This window comes from Macrotis lagotis, chromosome 1 (assembly GCF_037893015.1).
Source record: "Macrotis lagotis isolate mMagLag1 chromosome 1, bilby.v1.9.chrom.fasta, whole genome shotgun sequence".
NCBI classification, from domain to species: domain Eukaryota; kingdom Metazoa; phylum Chordata; class Mammalia; order Peramelemorphia; family Peramelidae; genus Macrotis; species Macrotis lagotis.
Genome location: NC_133658.1, coordinates 61,108,787 through 61,133,758, shown reverse-complemented (window position 1 = coordinate 61,133,758; position 24,972 = coordinate 61,108,787). Strand labels below are relative to the sequence as shown.

Here is a 24,972-nt window from a genome sequence, read left to right as displayed (position 1 = left end):
AGAGTCAGACATAACTGAACAACAATGTAAGCCATCATATCCATCTAAATATGATCTACAGGGGTGATAAAGAATGTGAAATATTTGTAGGCAATGAGAACTCTATGGATAGTTCTAATTCAAAAGACAAGACACTTTCAAAAGAATATCATCTGTGTGCCATTTAACTGTGGTGTTAAATGACAGGGATGGGGGCAGTATGGTGGACATACTACCATATGTAATGTGCTCTCCTTACTTCCTGGCCCTGCTTCTCACACATGCCTATGACACATTGTATGGCTACGAGGATGAGAAATTGAAGGAAAAATATTTCTTATTTACAATCTGTTAATATTTTTTGAACCAAGCTTCATGTGGCTGGATATCTCCTAACCCAGATATTTCCCTCACAATGTCAGAAGCCTTGCCTGTCACCAGCTGCTGCCCTGTCTATACCAGATCTGAATTGTGATGGTCTGGATGCTTTGAGAGTATTAATTTCCAGGCTGCAGTGGCCACCCTGGATAACTGCAGGAGTATTGGCAAGATATGGCTAATATCATCTAGCTGCAATATCTCCTAGGAAATAATGATCTTTTCTAGAGAGCTGACAGCAACCTTAGAAGCCATCCACCATGTTTTTCTCATTTTACAGATCAGGAACTGAGGTAGGGAGAAGTTAAGTGACTTTCCCAAAGTTATTCCCACAGTAAGTGAGTGAAATAACACTTGAACCTAGATCCTTTCAATTTCTGGGCTCTATCAACTGTACCTAGTGCCCAGCCCTGATCTCCACCCTCCTATATGCCAATTGAATTGGGATTTTCTGATTGTTTTCCTAGATGTCTATCCCTTACCTCCCTGTCCCAAGTCAGGCACAAGCTCTGGGGAGCCTGGGATGAAGGGTAAGGAGATGGAGCCAGGTATTGGACTCACCTGAGATTCTAAGCTTGGTCCCATTAACACCACGTTACCATTTCTACCCAAGTCATTGAGGGAATGCAAGAATCTTTGGTAGGACTGGTTAATCATGACTAATCTCCCACAAGTTTACAATATTGCCACATACAATATCATCAAATCTTGCTTCTCAAGAGCAGCAATCTCTCAGCCTCCAATTCTCAATTTCCCAAATGTTTCTTATAAATAAAATTATATCTTTGTTTAAAACAGAATTAAGTGAATAGAAAATAGCATTTTGATTGTGAATAGGAATAAACTGGATTTCCTTGAAGGGATGTACTCTGAATGTCTCCAACCTTAAAATCTCAGGAAATTTTTAAATATCGTTTTTTAAACAGTGAAAACTTGTTTGGAGACGTATGCTCTCTTCTCCTATGCTATAAGCTTTTTCTTTCTCTCTTAAAACAACCACAACAATAAAAACAACAGCACAATTCCACTAGCCATGGATTAGAAATTTTTTTAAAAAAAGAGAGTTTTACTTAGATGATTCATTTGTCAGTCAAACATATCTGAATATGATCTTAGGCAGTTCTTAGTCCAGTCTCAATACATTTAAACTCATCATTATCCCTCTTCCTCCCCACAGTAGAAAAAACTCAGAAATAAGAACCTGCCGTCCTTAGAGGAGTTGGAATCCACCGGTCTCCCGGTTACTCTTCTCTTCAGGTTCCAGAGTGGGAGAGACAGAGAGACACTTGCTTAAATAGCATATTGAAACTTGGCAGAGGCTGTCATTCATGGTTGAGATGTTGCGTGATTCCCAAAGGGAGCTGACTGACTACACAGTTGACCATTTACAGAGCACAAGAGGGCAGTGTCTCAAAAGCTAACAGTGGCCCAGACCCTAGAGCCAATTCATTTTCACTGAATTCACTGAACTCCTTGAACACATTCCACTGAGAAGCCTTATGCAAATGTTAGCAACATTAAATATAGCATCCCAAGGAGTAAAATACTCGGGTTAATTTTGCCAAGGTCTCCACCTAAGATCAATCTCCTCTCCCATCCATGAACCAATTACTCATATAAGAATACCTGACATGGAATAGAGCTCTCAACTTTTCCAAAGTACTTTTATATTCTTGACCTCCTTTTATCCTTGTAATAACTGGTTTGCCAATTAACCACTCTGTGCCTCAGTTTCCCTTTTGTAAAATGAAAGTTGTCAGCCAATGACCCATTTAGGAGAGGTATTATTATTATTATTATTATTCTGTTAAATATATATTCATTTTGAGTATTGGGTATTAACTATATATTCATTTTTGGGGAACAATTTCTGCCACATAGAGGTCTCTGCATTGGAATCTTCATTCCCTAGGGAAATGGAAGCACAGAGAGCTTAGGTACCTCCTCAGATCGCACAACTAGCTACTTATTCCTCCTTGAAGTTCCTTACTTCATATCATACTGCTTGTCCAAGGTTGGAGGGAAGATCTGCTCATTCTAGTAAATTCTAGTCAGTTCAATTCAATTCAACTGCTATTTATTGTGTGCTTACAGTGCTGGGACCTACTAACAATACAAAAGGAGCTCCATTCTCCTTGGGCTGGAAATGAAAAATACTTTAAAGTTCTATATAAAAATTATGACTCTTTGAAGTGCTGAAAAGAATATTATTTCTCTTCCCATCCCCCCTCTCCTCTCTTTCTCTTTTTCCTCCCAGTCCTTTGTATTGTCTTCACCTACATATTCTGTTCCATCTGCCATTAGACTTGTTTATCTACATGTCTTGGCTCCTCTACTGGTGTGAGAGTTCCTGGAGGTCAGAGACCCCCCCCCCCACGATGCCTCCTCTTCTCCACATCTCAGTTATCTTTTTTGCTCCTCTCATTTTCTAGCAGAGTATTTTGAAAATTATAGGTCTTAATTTTGAGGATGACCCTGGGCAAGTCATTTTACTCTGTTTACCTCAGTTTTCTCATTTGTAAAATGAGCCAGAGAAGGAAATGGGAAACCTCTCCAGTATCTCTACCAAGAAACTCCCAAATGAGTCAGTAAGAAGAAGGTGCTTAATCAAAGTTCTTTGAATTGTTTTGTTGAATGAGGAGATGAGCTATGCTCAGGAGACGGAAACTGTTTATGAGATAAAGGTGTAGGGCAGAAAGTACTAAAGTTCCTGAGGTAGAAGTCAGAAGACCTGGGTTCTAGTTACAGCTTTGTCACTAACTAGCTTAGTGTGACCTTGGGGAAGTCATTGAGACTCTCTGGGCCTCAGCTTTCCCATATGTAAAATGAGGAGGTTGGAGATTTTTCTGGGTTCTAAAAATCCCATCTTTTCCTATCATTATATTCTATTCTGTTTCCAGTGGCCTTTGGGACTTCTTCATCATGCTTCTAATTATCCCTCTCTCTCTCCATCACCTTTTCATTTTCCTTTTCTGTTGTCTTAACCTATTAGATTATAAAGGTTTTGAGAGCAGAGATGTCTTTTCTCTATTTGTATAGTATTTACACATGATATTCTATGTTCTATAATGCTCAGAATAAAGCTGGGGACACTGCAGGTGTTCAATAAATATTTATTGACTATTTTATTCTATGTCTTAGTAGATGAGCATAAAAGGCAAACTGAGGGTAAAGTATGAGAATCCACAACTGCAAACATCTGTCCCCCACAACTCTTCCGGGTGTTCTCCTGGCTGCTCCCAAGTCCCAGTTCTGAAAATTAAGGCCTCCCCAAAATCTGGAGGGAAGAATATTAAGTTAGTGATTGTTACCTCGTTAGCCCTTTTCAGCATAACTAGAAGATGACATTCTGACTCAGAGGGGGGCAAATAGCATAAAAGTTAATGGCTAACATTACTAGTCATCAATAACAACAATAATGATTTAGAGGCCAGTTGCATTTTCACTTATTAATTTGCCTTTGAGGCTCACTGGGATTCTGGCAAAAACAGTACAGTAATGATGGTGCCAGTCTGTCCCTTCCTGTGAGCAGGCTACTCCCTGATTGGGCCCGGAATCTTGGGGTTGTTTGTTTATTTAAATCCTTTGAGGAATGAGTATTTTCATCTCACCCAACACCCTCTCTGCTGCTAAGCATGAAATAGTCAAGGCAGACAACCAGGATAATTTGCATCTACTTCTATGTAAGGGTTCAGACAACAAGACCAGAGACAAAATAAGATGATATAGGCAATCTGATGCAGAAATGATGAGCAATAGAATGAGAGACAGACACAGAGAGAGACAGAGAGAGACAGACAAACAGAGACAGGAACGGGGGGGGGGGAGGTAGAGACAGAGATAGAGATAGAGAGACAGATAGAGAGAGACAGAGAGACAAACAGAGACAGAAACAGAGAGAGACAGAGAGAGAGACAGAGAGACAAAGAGAGACAGGAATGGGGGTGGGTGGTAGAGACAGAGATAGAGGACAGATAGAGAGAGACAGAGAGACAAACAGAGAGACAGAGAGACAAAGAGAGACAGGAACGGGGGTGGGTGGTAGAGACAGAGATAGAGAGAGACAGAGAGAGATGGGGGGAGGCAGAGAAGCAGAGACAGAGAGACGGGGGGGAGACAGAGAGACAGACAGAAACAGAGACGGAGAGAGAGACAGAGACACACACACAGACAGAGAGAGACAGAGAGAGGAGAGTGGAAGAGGAAAAGGAGGAGGAAGAAAGAAAGAATGAGAATAAAGGTCCAAGCCAACATGCCACTGTAGAGTCCTCCTTCAGACCCTGACTTGGGTTGCCATTTGGAAGGATGGTCACGGGAGTTGAAAAGCCAAGCTGAAAAAGAGGTGAGCTGTCTGCTGTGGTGGGAATAATGAACCCCTTTTCAGGCACTTGAACAGATATTTCTGTGGCCTCTTTGAGCTCAACCAGCAGCCAACCCTAGAGGAAACTAGGAGAATAAAGGCCTGTAAGGCTGACTGGGGAGGAGGGGATGATTGGATGTTTCTGTTGGCCCCAGGCCCCTCTGGGCTAGGGACACTTGTGGGTGGTACCTTCAGAACACACTTCCCAAATGTGTCTACAAATGCCAGATTTTGAAGTCATTTTTAAATATATTTCATCCTTTCCCAGATGCTCATTTTTAACCAGTGTCTGAGAGCCAATCATTAGAGATACCTTATCTGAATGGTTTCCTTAACTTTTTTGGGTTATTTTGCCCATATAGCCCTCTTGAAACATGAGTGAAGTCCTTTTGGTTAGTTTGAAGTCTGGGATTCAGGGCATGAATCTATAGATTATGAACTGGGTCTAATGCCATCATTTTACAGATGGGGAAACTGAGACACAGAAGTGACTTGTCCAAAGTCACACAGTGAGTCCGAAGCAGAGTTGGGAATCAATTCCAGTTCTTCTAGCTCCTAGCTGCTTTTCCACCTTAATGATGAATTGACTGGAACGACTCATCTACAATTACCCCACACTGAACTGATTTTTAGAGGTCAGAACCCAAAGTCATACACTAAAACATAGCCACTCCTGATTCTTTTCCTGGTTAGATGACTTGTATTCTCATTTTGGGGGTCTCTGCTCCACTGGCAAATAGATGGGTAGGGACTTTACAGAAGCACAAAGAGATGGAGGTAGTACCATAAGTTTGTTAAAATATTTTTTTTTTTTTGCTGTAGCAGTGGCCCTGGAGTTAGGAGGACCTGAGTTCAAATCCAGTCTTGGGCTCTTGATATTTACTAGCTGTGTGACCCTAGGCAAATCACTTAATCTTGATTATCTCCCCTCCTCCCCTCTTTCCCCCAATTGTTGTAAAGAGTTATAACAGCAACAATAATAATAAATAACAAAGATGAAGATAATAGTTATGAATTAAATAAGCTTCCAATGGTGCTATCTTTTCCAGTATCTTGGGAGGTGTGTAGCCCAAGTCACCCTCCACTTTATAGGTGAGGAAACTGTGTCTTAGAGAGAAATGAATTTCCTGAGTTAGTACAAGTGTTATTATTTTCATTTTCAGATAATTAGCTGGTGATATATTTTTCTTTATATCCTCACTTCTCTAGACCCCCTTGCCTACAGCTCATAGAAATTCTAGATTAAAAATAAGGCTTAGAGAGGGAAACTGAATGGCTCAGGGTCATACAGCAAATTAATGAAAGATCTCTCAGACCCCTGGAACAAACCATAAGGGAAAATGGGGAGAAAGTGACTCTATCTTTTACAGATCTGCCTTGGAGTGGACCCTGTCATGCTGCCTTGGATGTTCATTTTAAATATGTTTCATCTTGATATGACTATGTAGGCATAGGTACAAGTGAAGTGTGGTTTGATCCTTTAGGAATGACTGTAATGGAACATGCTAGTTATTTGTCATACCATAGCAAGTTAGAATTGGAAGAGATCCAAGAGATGATCCAGGACACACCCTTTCAAGATCAGAGGAGGAAGTTGAAGCCCCTAGAGATACTTGCCTAAGGTTATCCTGGTCATGAGCAGCATAGGGTTAGGATTTAAATTCAGGTCTATCTCCAGAGTCCATGTCCCACTAATAGATGGCTCCTGTATCAAAGATGAACATGGACCATTTTTCTTCTCCTGATCATTGCTTAAGGCTTTTAGGCCGGGAAACAATTATAACTCCTGTTTGATCTGCCCACTGAATTCCTTGCTTCTTCCATCCTTCTTACCAGGGCCACATCTCCAATTACATGACCCATTTGCAGGTTGGGGTGTTTCCTACCTTTGATGGCACTCCAGTGCCAATTAGGTCAATGACTTTTGTAAGCAGCTGGTTGTCTGAGAAGAATCCATTAATTTATTTGAATTTGAGGATTTACATATTTGTACAATGGTCTGGTCTGCCAAGAAAGAAGTGAGATAAGAAGATATCTACTGGTTCTTAGGAAAGAGGGGCTCGCCCAAATACTGCATTGTTGTATCCACAAATGGCTCTAAGTGTAGAGGTAGATATCTAGAATATTGGGTGGAGCTTCTATAGAGAATTTATTGGAAGGTCACTCATCAGAACTGCACAAGAGGAGATGGGATGATCATTGGCAGGAGTATGCAGACTGTAATATCTTAGTAATGGAAATGACATATCCTCATCCTTTGAAAGATGAGCATTTTTGTATGTCCTACTGTGCCATATGATTTTTAAAAATGTTATCTCATTTGATTCTCATAATGACTCTGGGAGATAGGTTCTGGTATCATTCCCCATTTTACAATTGAGGAACCTGAGGCAAACAGATTAAGTGACTTGCCTAGGGTCACACAGCTAGGAAGTGCCAGAGACTGGATTTGAACTCAGATCTTTCTAATCACAAATCCAACACTCTTTATACAGTGCCATCAGCTGCCTCAAAAGAGCATGAATACAATAAAATCTTTAAATCATTTACTGTCAGAATGTGAGGTATAAGGCCCAGATTTCTAATTTCATTAAGAAAGGAACTTTAAGGTAAGAAATTCTCTCTACCAATGGAGGTTAGCTAATTCTCTGCAATTTATGGTTAGAGTTGCTTAGAGCAGAATATCAAACATGAAGCCTACTTATACCTTTCTTTTGAACAATGACCTGGTTAAAGCATAATTGGGAAATCTTTAACAAAATAAATAAGAATAGAATAAAACATAAATAAGATTCCATTTGAAAACTAAGTCAACATGATGCCCTCAGGGATTCTTATATATGGTTATCACTTTCTATTAGAGTTTGACACTAGATGCATCTATATACTTGGGATATTCTTATATATTAGGAAAATCCTAAATCAAATGGGAATAAATCCTCAATAAAAAGGTAATTTCACAATACTAATATTTTCATGAGGCAAATCAGAAAAAAAACTAAGGGATCAATTATGTCTTTCTGTGTATTATTCATTTCCAACATGCAGACAACTTCTAATCCATATGTTTTTCTTCTTGTTTTCTGATGTTGCCATGTGGTGGCATTAAAAACACAATGAACTTATTTTTATTTTCTCTAGCATGAAGACGCTATGAAGACAAGTCCTATTCCAATGTGTCATGGTGATATGGAGGTGACCCTGAATTCTCTAAGACTCTACATACAATGGAATATAAATTCTATAAGGATCTACAGAGCTGCCAAAGGCCTTGTATTTGCTGACTGAAGAACCATGCAACTAATAACAACAGAGATGACAAACTGGTTGGACATTAGGTGATGACTTCATGGATCACATAAAACTTATTAAGTTGTACAGAGTTTATGCTTACCAAATAATTTAGGTGGTAAATATCACTATGGTCTAAAGCATGGGTATCCAACCTTTTAGCTCTTCTGAGTCACATTGCCGAATAAAAATTTGCTAAGGGCTGCATATAGGATTTAATATTTATTTATGACTACAGTGTGACCCATATTACCAATGAATATAATAATAAAACATAATAATGCCACCTGAATGGGTTTTGAGGGTCTCATGCAGCCTACAGCCATGTGTTGGAAGCATCCAGGATGGTATTTGGGGAACATAAACCATAGAATCAGGCTTCATTTTCCAACTAGAGTGCTGATCAGGATGAATTTTTTTAAAAAATTAATTTTGGGGAGAGATATTTTTTCTGTTAATAAAAACTACACCAAGGTATTTTGTAATACTTGTGAAAGCTAAAAGTATTATAATGGAGAAGGAAGGGATCAGAAATTCTAATTATATATTCCTGGTGCCTTTTCAGAAAAAAAATGTTATAAATAGAAATAGGTCAGAGTAGGCCCCTTACTCTCTCTAGCTAATTTTCCTATTATTTGGTACCAGAGCCAGTCCTTAGCTGCTAAAGAATTGTTGGTTATGACATAAGCATTCAGCAATTATCCCTCTGTAATACTCATTATAATATGTCAGGGCTAAAGGGAGAACATTCAAGAGAAATATTTGCTGATGATGTTTTTAGAAAGGTTACAACAGTGAACCATATATCTAGAATTCTCAGAAATTATCGCATTTGACAGCAAGCCAGATTTTGACAACAGTACATTCTTTTCTGCTTGCATTAAAAATATCTTTTTTCTTTTGGGAGTAATTCATCCTGTAATGGGTCTCAGTTTCCTTCTCTGTAAAATGAGGAGATTGGACCAGATACTCTCTACGATTCCTTCCAGCTGTCTGACAGGCCGATACTATGAGTTCAGCTGAGAAATTAAAAAAAAAAACAACTCAGAAAAGTTATCTTTTTTTTTTTTATAAAACTATGGGTTAATAGAAAATGGAAGGTAAGACTCAGCTTTTTGAAAGTTTCTCATAGTTGCTTTTCTTACAGCAGCAGTCTGTTTAATTTTTGTTTTGAAAGAAACCCACATTTAATTAAAGAAAAACCATTAACTATTCATGCTTGCTTTGTTAGCCTAATTGTTATAATTATATAAACTCCCAGAAAACATAAACATGATTTTATATGAATAAAATCTTTTAAATGTCTGTTGTTTCCTTAACATGGTAGGTAAAACAAAACAAAACAAACTCTTACAGAAAACCAAAACAAAATAGTCTAATTAATTTTAGAATTTTTTTTTCTATTTTTGCCAAAGTCAGTCATCAATTCATGAATAAGTACAATGCTGTGTTAAGCCCTGGGAATGCAAAGAAAGGTAAAAAGCCAGTTCCTGTTCTCAAGATAACTACTTTAACTACCTTGGTAAAGACAAAAAATGTCAAATCTTCAACGTTCTCCAAAATGACCACAAAATGATTCTGAGAAAAGTCAAAATAAGTTTTTGACTCTTAATAAGTTTACCTCCTAGAAACAATACCTATGAAGCCTACAAATTATGCATATATCAAAGCAATGGCACTTGAGTGGACAGGATTGAGGTAGGACTTCTCTCTTGTGTGATTGACAGAGATGGATTTAAGGGGATTTAAGTGCTGAACCATTGAATCTTTCTTCTTGAAGTAGTTCAGATTCCCCCTTCAAAGAAGGGAGATGACAGAAGCCTCAGTGAAAATCACAGTAGTTACCCCTTTGCAGGGATTTAAGGTTTTGGATACATTTTCCCTTCTCTATGTACTCTGACTCTCCAGTCAAGAGAGGTATTCTGGGGCTGTGTAAAGTCTGGCTCTTGGATTTAGAATGAAGGATTTTGGGTCGAATCTCTGTTTCTTGCTATCTATATGAATTTGGGTAAGTAGCTTCAACTCTCTGGAACTCAGTTTCCTTATCTTCAAAGTGAGGAGATTGGCATATATGGCCTCATAGGTGCCTTAAGATTCTAATCTATGAACTTATAAGAACCTTGTCAGGTAGATGCTATGAGTATCATCCCCACTTTACAGATGAGGATATTGAAATTAAGAGTTTGGTGATTTGCCCAGGGTTGTACCTCAAATATGAGAGCAGATGAGAGCAATTTGTTATAATGGCCATGAGGTGCCTGAAGTACCTGGAGCTTGGTCTGGCAGCGAGGACACTGCCATCCTAGGCCATTGCTAGGAGTCCTGACTTCTATCCTGCCACTGGACTTCAAAGATTCAAGAAGAGGCAGCTCTGCCTCACTGAAATACAACATACTTGTAAATTAAGACATCACCTGGGATGTTATTGTTCCTTTTGAAAAGGAAGGATGAATGACCGCCCACCTCTAGTGAATTTATGAAGCATGATTTGAACCCAGGTTTTCTTGAATCAAAATCTAGCATTAGATGTTCTCTAATACATCTTCTGGATTTAAATCATATAAACTTCTTTTTTTTCCCATGGGTGGATCTCATTCTTTATGATAAGTCCATCACAAAAGTTATTTCCATATTTTTCCACCATTGCCATTGCTGATCACAACTCCCTCCTTTCTTATTTCTTCACTACCGTGTACTGTATTTTCTCTCTCCTTTCACTATGACTCTGCTGTAGGGTCGCTGAGTGGCACAGCAGACAGATCCCTGGTCCTGGGGCCAAGAAGCCCTGAGCCCCCATACCACCCCTTAGGCCCAGAATCCACCTGGCCCTGTGGTCCTGGGCAGGCCTTCCATTCCCAGCCCCTTGCAAGAAGTAAGAAAGAAAATGTGTTATATCTGGCCACTCTCCCCCCATGGTCCATCCTCTCCTCCTTTATTCACATCCCCACCCCTTCCCCCTGCTCCCCCCCTCCTTCTTACTCCAGATGTCTATACCCCATTGAGTATATTTGCTGTTTCCTCTCCTAGCCATCTCTGATGAGAGCAAAATTTCCGTCATTCCCCCTTGCCTCCCCCCTTCCATATTGTTGCAATAGCTCATTGTAATAAAAAAAAAATCTTATGTGAAATATCTTGTACTATTCCCCCTCTCCTTTTTCTTTCTCCCATTCCATTTCCCTTTTTTTCTATTGACTCCATTTTTACACCATATTTTATCTTCGAATTCAGCTTTCTCCTGTGCTTCAACTATAAAAGCTCTTTCTACCTGCTCTATTAACTGAGAAGGTTCATATGAGTATTATCAGTGTCATTTTTCTATGCAGGAATATATGCAGTTCATCCTCATTAAGTCCCTCATATTTCCCCCCTCTCCTCCAATCTCCATGCTTCACTTGAGTCCTGTATCTGAAGATCAAACCTTCTGTTCAGCTCTGGCCATTCCAAAAGGAACCTTTGAAATTCCCCTAGTTCATTGAAAGTCCATCTTTTTCCCTGGAAGAGGACATTCAGCCTTGCTGGGTAGTTCATTCTTGGCTGCATTCTAAGCTCTCTTGCCTTCTGGTATATTGTATTCCAAGCCCTACGAGCTTCCAATGTAGCTGCTGCTAAGTCCTGTGTGATCCTGACTGCAGCTCCATGATATTTGAACTGTGTCCTTCTGGCTGCTTGTAATATTTTCTCTTTGACTTGGGAGTTCTGGAACTTGGCTATAATATTCCTAGGGGTTGGTTTTTTTGGGATCTCTTTCTCTGGGGGATTGGTGGATTCTCTCCATTTCTATTTTGCCCTCTGCTTCTAGAATATCAGGGCAATTTTCCTGTAGTAATTCTTTGAAAATGATGTCAAGGCTCTTTTCCTGATCATGACTTTCAGCTATTCCAATAATTTTTAAATTATCTTTCCTAAGTCTGTTTTCCATATCAGTTGTTTTTTCAATGAGATATTTCACACTTTCTTCTAATTTTTCATTTTTTTGGTTTTGAAGTATTGATTCCTGATTTCTGTTAAATTCATCAATCTCCCTGAATTCTATTCTTTGTCTGAAGGATTTGTTCTCCTCAGAGAGTTTTCTTATCTCTTTTTCCATCTGGCCAATTTTGCTTTTTAAAGCATTCTTCTCCTCAATAACTTTTTGAACTGTTCTATCCATTTGACCTAAGCTGGTTTTTAGCATGCTATTTTCTTCAGCATTTTTTTGGATTTCCTTGACTAAGCTGCTGACTTCATTTTCATGTTTTTTCTGCATCTCTCTCCTTTCTTTTCCCAGTTTTTCTTCCAACTCCCTCATTTGATTTTCAAAGTCTTTTTTGAGCTCTATCATAGCCTGAGCCCAATTTCTGTTTTTCTTGGAGTCTTTAGATGCAGAAGCTTGTGCTTCCTCATCTTCAGACTGAGTATTTTGATCCTTCTTGGGCTCATTTGCAAAATATTTCTCAATAGTCTTCTTTTTGTTTCTCTGCTTGCTCATTTTCCCAGCCTGGGCCTAGTTTGGGGTATTTCTTGAGTTTTTGGGACACTCCCACAATGGTCTCAGGGTGTGAGGTTCTGTCCTCCCACCTGGTCTGTGAATGAACATAAGCGCCCCCCTCTGCCAAGGGGCTGATGTGGGGCGGGGCTGCTGTTCTATGGGGGGGCCTAGACTGTGGTCAGTATCTGAATGTGGTCAGAGCCCCAGAGTCCTGTTTCAGGGGCAGAGGACAGAGCTAGGCAGTCTCTCTTCACTCCCCTCCCTCAGCTCAATGGGCTCATGCCCTGGGGGCTCCTGCTTACTGGCTCCGCCTGCTTCTGTTTCCTGGATCAGGGCTGGGGAAAGACCATGCTGCTTGCTGTGTGCCCTGAGGGCTGGGCTCCACGTGCTCGCTCTGGCAGAGGTCCCTGCTGTTCCCCCACTTTGTTCCCAGTGTTCCTTGGGGTACAGCTCAGGAGACTCCCCCGCTGCTGTGAGCTGAGACCCCCAGTGCCCTGGGGCTGCCTCCGGGAGGCTGAGGTTCTTTGGCTCTGGTGGGCCACCCCTCTGGCGGCTGCCTCTCCAACCCCGGGGAGCAGAGTCTTTCTGCTCTTTTCCAGGTTACCTTGAGTAGGAGAACTGCCTCACTGGGTCCCCTTGTGGGTTCTGTCTCTCCAAAGTTTAGTTAGAGTCCTTAGCTGATGAATTTTATCAGAGTGCTCCTAAGACTCGATCCCTTCTTGTCGCCATCTTGGCTCCGCCCTTCCCATATAAGCTTCTTATCACAAGATATATTCTGCTATTTTTCCTGGAAGTAATTTTGTTGTTTTGTAAATTATACAGTTCTGTTCAGGATACTCATACATGGAAGTAGTAATTTCTAAAATGTTATATTACTTGCAGTATAAAGGTCAGCTGTTATTATGGACATAAGGGCGTCATCCCAACTTGAGGCCTTCCAAGGAAAGGTTTTTCATCTACTCTCAGGATGTGGCTTACATCTGGGAGAATCTGGTTCATTAATTAATATCTACTGAGCATTTCCTAGGCCCATGATGCTGTCCTTATTTTAAAAAATGAAACCCATTAAGTAAATACGGGACTAATCAAGCTCCTGCCTGTTCTAATGAATATTAAGTTAATTGAAATGAATTTGTGTGAATAATAAAAAATGGTAGATGAAAGATGATATATTTAACTTTGGAATGTTTTAGAAGATGGGGGTTTCAGAGAGGATAACATGGAGGAGGTGGCACCTGGTCTGGACCTTGGAGGAAAAAATAATTCAGTAATCATATCCAAACCTTGAAAGATTCATGCCTGAGATTCACACCTTGCCTAGATTATGGGAGAATAATATTTTAGTTTTAAGGTTTGATGTTAAACAAAAGGTGAGAGGTTGTGTCAATTAGAACATCATCACTTATGCTGCTCAATTACATTAGTAAGAAAATGGAAAAAACCCCACAAAATAAAGCAACTTCTCAATCTGCTCCAATACCAGGAGAAAATTGTATTATTACAGTGTTTGCTGAACTCTGATGAAGAATTTCTAAGAGTCAATGCTTATTAAGGGAGTCTAAAAACAGAAAACCCAACTCCTATTTCTACAGAGGGAAGAGACCACAGGCTTTACAAGAATTTTCACTGAGGCTGTTCACTCATTATGCTTTTAGGCCCTCAAGCAAATTGATGAAAGGCCCTGATGATGCTGATGTATCAGTGTAATGATGAAAAATGTCCATTGGTGATCATATTTTCTGCATTATCCATTTCCAGTTGAGGTTCTAATTGAGAATGTACAGGAAGGAACTGAAGAGTTATATCTCAGAGAGTCTTGAACTTGGTCCCTCCCATTGGCCCTGAATTTCGACTCAGTCCAATCCTGCTCATCTTCCCCCAGACTCTGACTGACTCCTCCATCACCATCCAAAGGCAGAAGGTGGTGGGCTAGCATTCCCTTCCAAAATTCCCTCCCCAGAAGAGCGGGGGGGGGGGGAATAGGAATTTATTAAGTACCTACTGTCTGCCAGAACTGTGCTAAATACTTTACAAATATCTTATTTTATACTCACATCAACCTGGGAAGGTGAGTAGTATTAATACCCTCATTTTACAGATGGGGAAACTGAGGTAGCAGTTAAGTGACTTGCCCAGGGCTACATAGTAAGAGTTTTATCAGGGTCTTCCCAACTCCAGGTCCAGTCAGAGTTCTGTCTCCTGTGCAGCCTACTGTTTCAGTGGAATGAAGATGGATTGATGGGTAGGTAGGAGAGGTCACTGGAAAAGCAGAAGAGGCAAAGGGAGCGGGGAAGAGAAAGGGAAATTGGTGAGTTGCATAGACAGGGCAGTAGGCTTGGAGTGAGAAGATCTGGGTATAGGTCTTGGCTCTCATACTTGCTATTTGATTATAATCTAGTAACAACCTCTCAGAACCTCCAGTTTTCTCCTTTGTGAAAACAGAGATCAGAAATATTTGCATTACTTCACAGAGTTGCACTTTGTAAACTTTATGATCTTCTGGAACTCATTCTAGAAGATGCCACATCAAAGGAGGGCCCTCGGGCATCATCTCATTTTGTGGCTCAGCTCCATTTTGCAGATGAGGAAAGTGAGATTTTCCAGGGTCAAACAGTGAATTAGTAGCAGAGTCCAGGTTCCAAACCAGGTCTTCTGATTCCAAGGCTTTCCCCCCCAATGAGACAGTTCCCTCTGGTCCAAGGCTTTGTAAACATGTGCCCGGACTGATGCACCGCAGTTGTAAACTTCATTAGAGAAACAGCAGTAAATCCTAAGTTGTGTTTATGTTTTATAAGAGGGGAGTCATTTGCAAAGATGAAACCCTTTGCCTTTAGGATGCACCAGTCATTTCCTTTAATGGGCTTTAGTTGCACCACTGAGAGACCTGTGAGCAGGAGGGAAGAGGTTAAAGCCAGTGGAGCTTAACCCCTTGTTGTTGAGGTCACACTTGGAACACATACAAAACAAATTTTAATGCTTTTTGGTTGACAAGTAGGCCCAGTTTCTCAATCAGTGGTCACTTAGTTATCATGATCTGACATATATGTAAAGTCCCAGACTAAGAATAAGAGACAGATTAATCTCTCAACTGGTCAAAGTTTGAATATTACATTATGTACTTTGTCCTTCATTCTCATAGAAGACCACGACATCAGGGAGGTGATGCCATAACATGCAAATGAACTGAATTTGAGTGAGGGGGCTGTGCTAAGTCATCAGTCTCACTTTCTCCTCTGGAGTCATCTGGATCCAGTGACCAGATATGGATCAGGATGACCAGAGATGACCCTGGATGCACTCACTTATATTAACTGGTCAAAGATGATGGCAGTGAGAAAACAAGGCTCTAATACAATGAAATGGAATCTCTCCTGAAAGTATCCTATTTTCTAAGGGGAAAGATTTCCAAGGAAGGTAATTTAAGGTGATGTGGGGGAAGCTACAGGCATAAGATAACCCATTTACTGCTTACTAGATAAGTCTCAGAGAGTCATCAGAGAAAATGAAGGGTTGTCGGACGTGGGATTTGAAGTTGGGAACTAGCTCTTAGGCTACTGACTCTGAGCCTTGAATGCTAGCATTCCATCCTCTACATTGCTTTTCTCAAAGTATAACAGACATGTTCAATTCAACAAATGTTTATTAACACTAGACAGATCAGATGCAACAATTGACATAAACATTTTATTATAATCTTACTTGGAAATAAAATTTTTAATCTCATATCTATTTCCTTTGTCTTATGAATAAAAAAATATATCATGGTAATTGTGACTCAGTGCTTTGAAGCATTCTTAAATTGTAAGAGACAGATATTAAAAGAGATATTGGGACAGCCAGGTGAGGCAGTGGATAGGGCACTGGTCCTGGAGTCAGTAGGATGCAAGCTTCAAATCTGACCTCAGAGACTTGACCCTTGCTAGCTGCATGATCCTAGGTAGATCATTTGACCCCGGATACTTCACCAAAAAAAAAAAAAAAACTCCTCAAAGAAAAAATGCCCCCAAATCCTTCCCTTCTCAAAAAGAGAGGTATCATGGGCTTGGTTGAAGGCCTAGTTTTGGGGAGAGGAAAATATGGGTTTGGTGCTGCCTCTGGCTCAGTCTAATTGTGGGAAAGTCATTTCAAAAGTTATGAATTATGGGCAGGTCTGTATCAGTATAGGGGGCTTCCAAACCAGGGTAATCTCTACTTCAGTAAAATCAGGTATTCAGGCAAAAACCTCAAACACCCAAAAAGGAAGATGACTTTGCTAAAGTGCTCCCATGATCAAGATGGAAAAAGCCACCACCACCAAATCACACAGTTTCTGCTCTCAAGTACCATACATTCTTTTGGAAATATGACATGAGCATGGTAGAGTATAATGGAAGGAAAGGCAGGACTAGACAAGTTATAGGGTGGTGGAATATGATGGAAGGAAAGGTAAGACTAGACAAAGTGTAGGGGAAGGAGACAACACTTTCCAAATGGAGGATCAGGGAAGGATTCTCTGTAATCAAGGACTGGCTTCTGAGCTGATCCTTGAAGGAAGAAGAGGGAGATTCTGAGAAGAGTGTTCATACTAGGACCATGTGAATGCATGGAGAAATTAGATATCACATCAACTTCCAGGAGATCTATGGTAGTCCAGTTTGGTTAGAACATAATTATGAAGAGTTAATGCATTTATATGTCAAGGACCTATAATTTCATGAGTGTGAGCACTCCCTTTATACAAAGTAGATCAAGACCTGTTTATAATTTATAGTCTAATGGAGTTGCTTGAGCCTCAAAGAGAATAAATGACTTGGTTATGTGTGATCAGGGTCACACAGTATCAAATAGGATTTGAACCCAGGTGTCCCTGCACTGTAGTCACTAGTCTGTTTTATGTGATGTGAAGCTGAAAGGTAGGTATTGGAGGGATTGAAATGCCAACTTAGAAGTCTGGATTTTATCTCACAGGAAATTGCAAATCATTGAAGATCTTTGAAACAGGGGAATGGCATGGTCTCTGAAAAGTGATATTCATCCAACTCATTGGATGTTTCCAGTATTCCAAATTTGATATTTGCTTCATTTCTAGATGGTGCATACTGGATATTATAGCAACCTTGTCTTTTCATGGAACTTTGGTTCAAGTAAAGATATAGACTGTGGACTTAATTTCACACATCTTAGAAAATACTTTTCTTCTGATAACTTGATAAATGTATGGATGGGTGCCAAATTTGTAGAAAATCTGTTTTTATTAACTATTTGCCTTATACAGTGAAATAATGTTTTTGTGAAAGTCTATCCACGATTCTTACAATGTTACCTTCATTACCTGAAATAATTCTTTCCAAGAACTTCCCAACGGCTAAACAATCTCTATGTAAATGGGAATAGTTTTAAAACAATTATTTTAAGTTGTGTCCCACTCTTTGTGACCCCATATGGGGTTTCCTTGGCAAAAGTACTGGAGTGGTTTATCATTTCCTTCTCCAAAACAATGATAAGAACATAAAATTATCAGAAAAGTTCAGGGTCATGGTCCCATCCATTTTGAGATGTCTTGTGGGAGGAGAGACTCTTGGAGGCAAAAGATGAAGGTTCAACTCCTTACTCTAATAGGTGCTACATATGTTTCTGGGAATGTCATTTTTTTTATCTTTTGGATTGCTTCCAATATTTGTAGAAAGAACTCTTTTATCTGGATTAGACCCTTGTATCATGCCACATTCTACCTTCCATCATACTTATCTGTGAACCATGGCCTTCTTGACTTCAGATCTAATGTTCTATCCCCTACCACATAGTGGTGTTTGTGTCCAAATCCTAACTCAGATGCTCTGTGACCCTGGGCAAATGACTTGATATCTCTAAACCTCCCTTTGTACTGCCTCACAGAGTTGTGAAGATAAATGAGAGACTATTTGTAAAGTGTAAGATAAAGGCTAATTATTCTAGTTATTATCATCCTATTTTCTTCATATCACTTAATTTTCAGAAGATCCTGATTAGCTTAATGAAGATGATTTTTTTCATCCATTCAGCCATCTACTAATGAGCCTTCAATTCAATTGAGCACAACAAACATTTGTTATGTGATATTTTATGTAGTACAAGTTTGTGGTACATTTTATATATGAAACCACTGTGCTCATTAGTCACAGGTGTATACAAAGAAAAGAATAACTAGTCTCTGCCACCAAGTAGCTTCCTTTTTATGGAATGTATGCAATACACAGTGGAATGTCTCAAGTTCAAGACCTCAATAGATCTGTGACCCTGTTGATGTGACTATTCCTTCAAACAATATCCATCCAATCCGTGGATCTGGCATGGGCCTTGGAATCAGTAAGATCTGTGTTTGAATCTATCCTCAGACACTTGCTAGCATTCATAAAGGGTGGTAGGAATCAGGAAGGCTTCATAAAGAAGGAGCTGACCCCAGGCTTCAAGGTCGATAGGAGAGGTGGAGATAAGGAGCAAGAACACCCCCTCTTCAGTGCTGAAAGAGTTATAAAAAGCAAAGACAGGGTTGGCTAGGTAGCGCAGTGGATGGAGCACTGGCCCTGGAGTCAGGAGTACCTGAGTTCAAATCCACCTCAGACACTTGATAATTACCTAGCTGTGTGGCCTTGGGCAAGCCACTTAACCCCATTTGCCTTGCAAAAACTAAAAAAAAAAAATAACAATAAAACAAAGACAAAGTTTATCTGTGTCATTTGTAGTGAGCAACCATTAAATTATGGTTATCTGCAAGGATCAGAATAAGAAATCAAACCAAAGTCAGAAGGTTGTGTTTCCTTGGGTGAATGAAGAGAATTAAAAGGACAGAAAAGAAGCAGGGTCCAAAAGGCTTATTCTTTAGTTTGTGAAACTGAAAGTCCTTTCCTTGTACTACCCTATATCCAAATCTTCCTTGGTTAAAATGTGAATCTAGAGGAGGAGAGACAAGATTGTATGAAATTAAGTTTGTTTAATAGTGACAGCTGGCTTGCTGCCTCATAAAAGAAATGAAGGTCAGGAAGGACCTTGTGTTCACTCTCCATGCTTAATACAGAATCATGCCTGCGTTCCACAAGGACATTCATGTCGAATACAATTTGCAAAGTGTGTTTTGGAGTCAGTGGTTTGTATCCAAGACTCTGCCACTGTGCAGGAGATGTTCTCTTGATTTCACTCTAGTTCCATAACCCAAGGGTTGATAATTTTTATAGGACTTAATATTGGAAAAGACCTTAGGGACCATCTAGTCCAATCCCTTCATTTTAAAGAGGAAGAACTGAGAAAGTGACTTACCCAAGGTCACTCAGCTAGTAAGTAGTTGGGGCAGAATTTGAATTCGGGCTCTAGGATTTTCTTTGTGCTACATCACTTTTTTCTTTTCTTTTTTTCTTTTTGTAAAGCAGTGGGGTTAAGTGACTTGCCCAAGGTCACACAGCTAGGTAATTATTAAGTGTTTGAGGCCAGATTTGACACTGCCTTTTTTCTAACGTTCTTGAAGCTAATGTTACCACTTAACTTATTTGTCCTGCCAAATGCTCTGTAAGATTGCTAGATGATATATTATACTTCAAAAACTAGAGTGAGTCTTTAGATTAGATGATAATAATAATAGCTAGTATTTAGAAAGCAACCACTCTGTGCCAGGCTCTTTACTGCTAAGCAAAAGTGTAGCCCTAGGAAATCATGCAACATTTTAATGGCTCAAATGATTAGTTCATAAAATTTGGATCACCAAGCTAACCATTTCACACCTGCTCTTACCTCTGAAAAGGGCTATAGACCTAGGTCACCAAAACTGGGGTATCAAGTTATACCTTTTCTGGGAATTATTTCCCAACGAAGTTACTTGGAAGGTCATAGGTGCAAGCAGTGTCCCACAGATCTGGAAAATGGAAGCAGATTGTCCTACATTGGGATTTTGGCTCTTATTCTCTATGTGATCAAGGACAAATCATTAGCAGGGCCTCAGTTTTCTCATCTACAGAATGGGACTAATAATCATCATGATTAATTCCTTCAACTCTTTAGTACTATTCAGATTAGATAGATGATCTTGAAGGTTCCTTCCAATTCTAAATATCATGGTCCTGTAAGTATAGAATTGTTTTGTATTGTTATGCTGTAAGGGCAAATCTCTTTTCCTTTCTGTGCTGGCAATGGAATGAGCCTTAGAACTAGGGAGAATTTTTTGAGAAAAAGGTTTGGGATAAGAAAGGAAAGCCTATCTCTTTCTCCTCATTTGTAATTTACCTTTGAGAAGACTGTCCCAGAATAAATCAATGACTTTCAATCAGGACAGAAGCCACAATCAGTGTCAGGAATTGCAAGTGATGGGCTAAGTAGGTTTCTTGGTAGGAGGAGAGTTAATAAAGCAGCATGTTCATTAGTTCTATGATTATCTTAGATTTTATTCTTTACCCCTACAAGTAAAGAAATGGATAGGCTAAGTTGAATTGTCCAACTTTATTTCTACATTTATTATAGGCATCTTGCCCTTGCCAAGGAAGAGTCTTCAAAGGAAATAGATGAGACCTTATCTACTCCTTAAGATGTCAGAATCATTGGCTAACCTGTGACCCTCTAGTCAGCTCAACAAGCTTCTGTTTAAAGGCTTCAATGAAGGGGAGTCCCCTCTGTCTTTTGGCTCAGTCACTTCCACTCAGGCCCAGTTCAACATTGTTAGGAAGTATTTGCCAACATTCAGCCTAAATCTGCCTCTGCAACTTCCTCTGTTCTAGTTTTGCCCTGAGTCAAGTCAACCAAGACTAATCCCTTTCCTATAATATAGCTTTTCAAGTACTTGAAAATAGCTTTCATGTTCCCCAATCATCCCCTTCTCCAGGGTAAAGATCAGTTCTTGTAGCTTCCTTATGATCCTGGCTGCCCTCCACAGGACATCATTCTGGCTTGTCATCATCTTTCCTAAAATATGGCCCATGAACACAGTACCCCTGATATGGTAGTCTACAGTGGGACATTTGCTTCCTTCATTCTGCATAATTTGTCCTCTTAATAGCTGGCAGGGTCAGCTATTAATTAATTTCCTTAATTTCCTCCTCTGTAAAATGGGGTTAATAGTGTTACCTACCTAATAGTGTTGATATGAAGATTAAATGACTTCACCTATGGATAGTGCTTTGTAAAGTTTAAAAAATATATAGAAATGTTGATTATTATTAATCACCCAGAAATGAACACATTAAAAAAATTCTTCATTACTTTTGAATGAAAATGAGAAAATATCTATTTCCTTCTAATGTTTTTTCTTTTATTCAATTAAATTATTATCATTAAAAGGGAACATTAATTAATGCTCTTAAAATAGAGCATCCATGTTACCAAGTTTGGGCGGGGGTGAGGTAGGGGAATAAAAAGATAACTGTTTCATGGGTGAAAAAAATGTAGACATCTGAAAATGCCATTTCATTAGCCACAGAAAATTTTCACCAACTTTAGTGGTGAGGACATAAATGAATGATATTCATATCATGCTCAGAGGGGAAGGAGAAGTTATGCTTGTGGTTACTTATCTGTGGCTCCATTTAAGGTCAATGAAGTCTTTGAAATCAACAGGATCAGAAAGTAAACAGCTATAGAGTAGCATTTTCCAATCTCTAATTATGTTTCTTTTTTATTAAAAAATTCCTGGGCAGCTAGGTGGCACAGCGGATAGAGCACTGACCCTGGAGTCAGGAGTACCCAAGTTCAAGTCTGGCCTCAGACACTTAACCCTATTGCCTTGCAAAAAAAAAAACCTAAACAAATTGCTAAGAGAAAATTTCCCTATTACTCTTTCAATCTTAAATGCCTTCACCATAAAAAGTATGCACTTTCTTCTAACTATTTGAAGTTTTTAGTGATGTTTTGCCCACAAACATTCTCTAATGTCTTATCAAGTTAGGGAAGTAGCTCTGGGGTCTCCAAAGCCATGGCATTAGGGTACTGGGCTCTGATAGCCCTATCAAGCTGAGAAGGGCCAAGGGGCCCAATGATTCATTTGCAATCCGGATCTGTATAACTAAGGTCAGAGAGGCTTGTCACCAGGTTGGCCAAAGGGCAAGGAATCATCTGGATATAGTAATTCAGAGGATTGGGAGAGATATATACTGGCTATAAGGTTGTACTAATTTTGACTTATAATTAACAAGTGACATAAGAAAAGACATGGGTCAGAGAGAATGGATGTCCTGCGGGAGAGGGAAGAAGGAAATTCCTCACATAAGTTGTTTGGAGGAGAATATGGGACTTTGGAATTCTGAATTATAGTCAAGTTCAAAACCAAAATTTTTTTAAGGCAGCTAGGTGGTCTAATGGTTAGAGCACTGGTCTTGGAGTTGAAGATGTGAGTTCAAAACTGATTTCAGATGTTTACCATTCCTGTGATCCTGTGCAAGTCACTTTACCTAGGCAGGAGATTTAAAATCTCTTTGCCTCAATTTCCTCAAATAGGAATGATATTAGTACCTATCTGTCAGGACTATTGTGAGGTCAAATGATGTTATATTTTTGAAATTGCTTTGTAACTTTAATCTGTTAGCCATCATTCTTAAATTCTCCTTCTTCAATAGTAGCTGTTATTCTTTTCTCATGTTGGAATGTTTTTCCTCTTCACTCCCACGTCTTAGAAGCCATTGCTTTCTTCAAAGTATAAATCACGGGCACTTTCTGGTATAGAGTAGGCATTTAAAAATTCATGTTTCCTTGTTTTCTTTTGTAGATATTCATTTAAGTTAGAAGGAACTGAAGGGAAACTTTTTTTTTTAGGTTTTTGCAAGGCAAGTGGGGTTAAGTGGCTTGCCCAAGGCCACACAGCTAGGTAATTACTAAGTGTCTGAGGTCACATTTGAACCCAGGTACTCCAAGGCCGGTGTTTTATCCACTATGCCACCTAGCTGCCCCTGAAGGGAAACTTTCAAACCAATCCTCCCTCATATCCAGCTCAGAGAGTGATACACAGAAACTCAGTGGCTTTTTCCTTCCCCTATCGCCATGAATCCCTATTAAGCCATTAAAGAAGATGAAAGGTTATCAGTGAGAATAGTCGACAGTAGTAGGATTGTCCTTGCTTAACTACATACTCGTCTAGACCAAGCAAAAAATCAAACTACTCTTCTCAATAAATATATAAAAATTCCTCCTCCCAAGTTCAGATAAATACATACAAGCAAACATATAAAAATAGATGTAGTGATGAGCTGAACTTTATAATGGAATGATTTCAAAAAGTGCAATTGAGGATGGAAAGTGTTCCTGGCAGGGGGAATCACCCATCAAAAGGCATAGGGGCAAGAGATGGAACAGAAAAGATCAGAAAGTCAGTGGATTTGACAGGAATAATGTCAGGAGGGATAATATGAAATCTGTTTGGACAAAGAGAGGTTGGGATCGGATTGGAAAGGGCAGAACATCAAAGAGAAGGCACTGGTCTTGAGTTCAAATCTTAGCTCTAATACTTCTAGTTCAGTAGTTCTTGGCAAATCACATATTCTTTCTGAGCCTCAGTTTTCCCATCTATAAATTGGGGATAACAAGTCTTGGGAAAAGTACTTTTGTAAACCTCCAAGTGCCACATAAATGTGAGTTGTCATCATTGAATTCTTTATCTTCATTTTTTTGCTCTTAGGGAGACCTTGATTTTAGGTTTTCAGGTTTGTATGCTTGCCAGATTTGAAGCAACAGTATGGCCAGTTCATGTAGGTAGCTCCAGGTGTGAAGTCTCCCTTCAGTGACCTATTTGGGTAACCCCAGGTGTGAAAATTTCCTTCAATGACCCATCTGTGTGGGTGACTCCAGGTATGGAGACTCCCTTCAATGGCCTATCTGGGTGGGTAGTTCCAGGGGAGAAGACTCCCTTCAAATGGCCTCTCCTAGTGGAGACTCTTAAGTGTGATCAGCTGTAAGCTCATCTCCAAGTCACTTGCCCACAGCTGTCTATATCAGAGCCAATACTTGAAGCTCGGTTTTCTTGATTTCAGTGTGATCCTCTAAGTTCTATGCCTTATTGTGTTTGGTCTTGTTCCCAGATTTTCTGAGAGGCAGTTGGGTGCTTCAGCAGGTTGACCCTGGGCCTAGAGTCTGGAAACCTTGAGTAAAAGTCCAGCCTCAATCACTGCCTTATATTCACTGCTGTCTACCTCAGTTTCCTCAATTGTAAAATGTAGATAATAAAAATTTTCCATGTCTGTTGTAAAGATCAATATCTGTAAAACCTTTAGAATGGTGTTTGGCAGAGAATACATCATTAATAAATGCTTCTTCCCTAACCCTTCCCTTTCATGTCTCCTCCAAATTCAGATAAATATGGAAACAATTAAAACAAGGTATGGAGTTGTTCATGGAATCTTTTTTTCCTTCATCTTGTTTTCTTACAATAAGTTTTTAGATCTCCTTATGACTTTATTGATCTCTTAACATTTCAGGAGACAGTTATGGATGGCCATGATGGCTACTACGCCCTTCTAGTACCTCTTGGTAAATTGATAATCCTATTATTCTTTAAATCAAATATAATTAGGTA

General features: G+C 39.5%; 1 protein-coding gene across 3 annotated transcripts in view; it reads right to left on the bottom strand.

Moving 5' to 3' along the window:
- Window positions 1–24,972, bottom strand: part of SMPD3 (sphingomyelin phosphodiesterase 3) — a 258,177-nt gene that overhangs the window by 157,080 nt on the left and 76,125 nt on the right. The window contains exon 1 of one of the 3 annotated variants that reach the window (XM_074202025.1): window positions 1,559–1,750. The exons of 1 other annotated variant lie outside the window; for it this stretch is intronic. The gene's annotated coding sequence lies outside the window, so the exon portion shown is untranslated. Of the gene's footprint in view, window positions 1–1,558; window positions 1,751–24,972 lie in introns of those variants that run through there. One more of the 3 variants, XM_074202031.1, reaches the window with a different exon arrangement.